Source organism: Marmota marmota, unplaced genomic scaffold (genome assembly GCF_001458135.2).
Source record: "Marmota marmota marmota unplaced genomic scaffold, marMar, whole genome shotgun sequence".
In the NCBI taxonomy this organism is placed as follows: domain Eukaryota; kingdom Metazoa; phylum Chordata; class Mammalia; order Rodentia; family Sciuridae; genus Marmota; species Marmota marmota.
In genome coordinates this window covers 4,716,995-4,720,131 of record NW_025999898.1, presented here as the reverse complement: position 1 = coordinate 4,720,131, position 3,137 = coordinate 4,716,995, and positions in this window count along the sequence as shown.

Sequence of the window (3,137 nt, the reverse complement as noted above, 5' to 3'; positions counted from 1 at the left end):
GAGGGGAGGGGAGATAGTAGAGGATAGGAAAGGCAGCAGAACACAACAGACACTAGTATGGCAATATGTAAATCAATGGATGTGTAACTGATGTAATTCTGCAATCTGTATATGGGGTAAAAATGGGAGTTCATAACCCACTTGAATCAAAGTGTGAAATATGATATAGCAAGAAATTTGTAATGTTTTGAACAACCAACAATAACAAATTTAAAAAAAAAAAAAGTTAATGCGTGATGTAGCTCAGTGGTAAAGAGCCCTTGCCTCACAAGTGTGAGGCACTGGGTTCAATCCTAGCACCACATAAAAACAAATAAAGGCATTGAGTCCATATACAACTAAAAAAAAATTAAAAACAAAAAAGTTAATGATGCATGTTATTCAGTTGCCCATTTGTGAAAGAAGATGTGAGGGGACAAATGAGTTGAGGGCTTGAATTATATGATTTGGGCCACATTACCTTGATGTGAATTTGCCAAATATGATACTGTAAAAAAATTGATAACTTTTCTAATATCTGACTAGTAAGTTTTTTAAAAACATATCATAATTGAGTACTTTCAGTTGTACTTCAATGCCAACCCAAAGAATTTTGAGATAAAAATTATGTGTGATCTGAATACCAGTTGACAGACAAAATGAGAGCCTTATTCTGTTAGGAGAAGGGGGAATGTGTTGAGTTTTTCATAGTGAAAATAATAATTACACATATCAAATTTTTTCACAAATATGAATTTTTGTGATTTTTATTCTGGACAACAGTGTTTTTAAATGACCCAAATTCAATCAGACTTATTGATAGCATACCAGATAACTTGCATAGTCCATCTCTGCTAGCTTCAACAATCTCCCTCCATCTTCCCACATATGCCCTTTTTACCACCTTTTTTAACTTCAAAAGAATGTGAAAAAGGAGCATCATTGTGCATATGAATACTGAACTATGTTTCAGGTTAAGCTTCCAATGTCTCACGAAGTACAGTTTTATAGTTGAAACAATTTGCATATAAAGCCTATATTTAAACACTTGAGTAAATCATTAACTGCTCAGTATCAGAGGTGGCAAATCTCCAGTGACAAATTCCAGCTCATCTACTCGTTCCCTCTTTAATACTTTCTTGTCTTCACAGTCAGTGTCAACAGAATCTCAGTTGGTAGCTTCACAGTGACCTCTCCATCAGGTTGTTTCACTTGGAACCATTTTCAGTTTATGTCCTATGCAATAGACAGTCGCTTTGTATTCAGCTAGCTTTGGTTTAATGTGCCACTGCTCTGTCTTTCTGTTACACATGCCATTGTTTTGATTTATTTACAATATATGTTGTGCCACTTTGATTTTCATTCGTTTGGCTGGTTGAATAAATTCGTGACACTCAAACACTTGAGGTGATATTTTAAAATGATAACTGTATTTGATCCAGCTTCATTCCAACTATGTTAACCTGGACATTTTAGATGTTTATCAAAGGGCTTTTATGGGGAAGGAAGTAAATGTATGAAATAATAGATGTGTGATATTAAAGAGTAATGTTGGCTGTGAACAAACTTTTGAACATTTAGTTGACAACATATTAGATCAACTGAAAAGTAGTATGATTTTGAAATCTGAATGCAAAAATTGGTTCTCAGTATTATCATTGCTTATTTAATTTATTTCTTATTAAAGTATGTAGTTTTTAAGACTTTTTTCTGACAGTATTACTTTTGTTATTCTTTATTATCTTAGTAGTTTTTATGCTCTATATGTACCATAACCAAACTATTGCCTATGAGAAACATGTAAAACAATGTATTTATAGTCATGATTATGAGTTTATAATGTATTTTTCCATCTTACATTATATGTATGCAATATAACATTTACAAATATTTTTTTCTTAATTGAGAAAAGGATACAATATGCAAAATCCACAATTTGATAACTGAAAATTGCCAATTGTTTTATAGTATGTTATTGTATTAGGTGTCTTGACTCTCTTGGGCTCTTAGTTAGCTAATGAATACATTACTTAAACACTTTTGGGTTTTAGTTGGGATTTTGATAGTTTGCATTTTAAGTATTTGATTCCTTGTTGTTTCCATTAACCCATAGCATTATTTTAATAAATGCTATAATACCAACATAAATTTTAAAATAAAATGGGAAAATGAGGATATGGGAGGACAGGAGTGATGTTGATGGGGATACACTAGGGTAACTGCTTTATAATTCATTAAGATCAACCTCAAGGAAATCTATCTCTATTTAGTGTGTTTTCCTGTGAAGTATTCTATTTTATAGAATGAGTTTAAATAGCTACTGTTACCAAGTAAATGTTATTAATATAAAAATCTAACATTAAATATTATCATTAAATTTATTTAACAAAGTAAACATAAATCTGTACAGTTCTATATAATACAGACTATTATCCCTGTGAGAGAGGAAAACCAGCAAGGCAGCTTCTGCACCATGTCCTGGTGGCTAATTCCAGCTTCTTTGTACTGTAAGCTTCACCTCTTCTGAGCCCCTGAACCAAAAATTGCTGTCCTCCCAGGTGTTCCTAGAACAATCTGTAACAGAACCAGGCGAGGGGTCACTTGGGAAGAGTTGTTGGTCACAGAGAATGGCCAGGACCACAGTTTTCCCCAGGTTATGCAATATGACTTTGGGCCCTGATCTCCCCTTAGAAATGGTCAGGGAGCACTGAGGCTGGTATGCTGCTCAAAGCTGAGGATGTTGTCTGTGGGCAGAGAGTGTCTATGAATGTCCTCAGAAGCAAATTCCCATGGACATTCACCTTCAGAACCTTCTGAGGCTTCTCCCCTAGAGAGTGAACATGAAGCAATGGGAAGGGTTCTCTAGGACATTTGGGTGTAAAGGCTGAGTAGCAAACATCTGGGACCCTGAGGAGCAGCACCTGTGATGACACAGGGTGGAGCAAGGACCCTGCTCCTCCAGCCCTACCCTCTGTAGCTTCATCCTCAGACAGCTTCCTGCAATGATTTTAACCATAATTGTATCTCCCCTTGCATGGTCATGGTCACATGCAATAGGGGCCACTTCAGTGCCCTCCTTGCTTCTGATGGATTGAATAAAGTGCAACAAAAAAAGTTAAGAAAGCAATGGAGAATATTTGCACTTATTTGATTTCTGC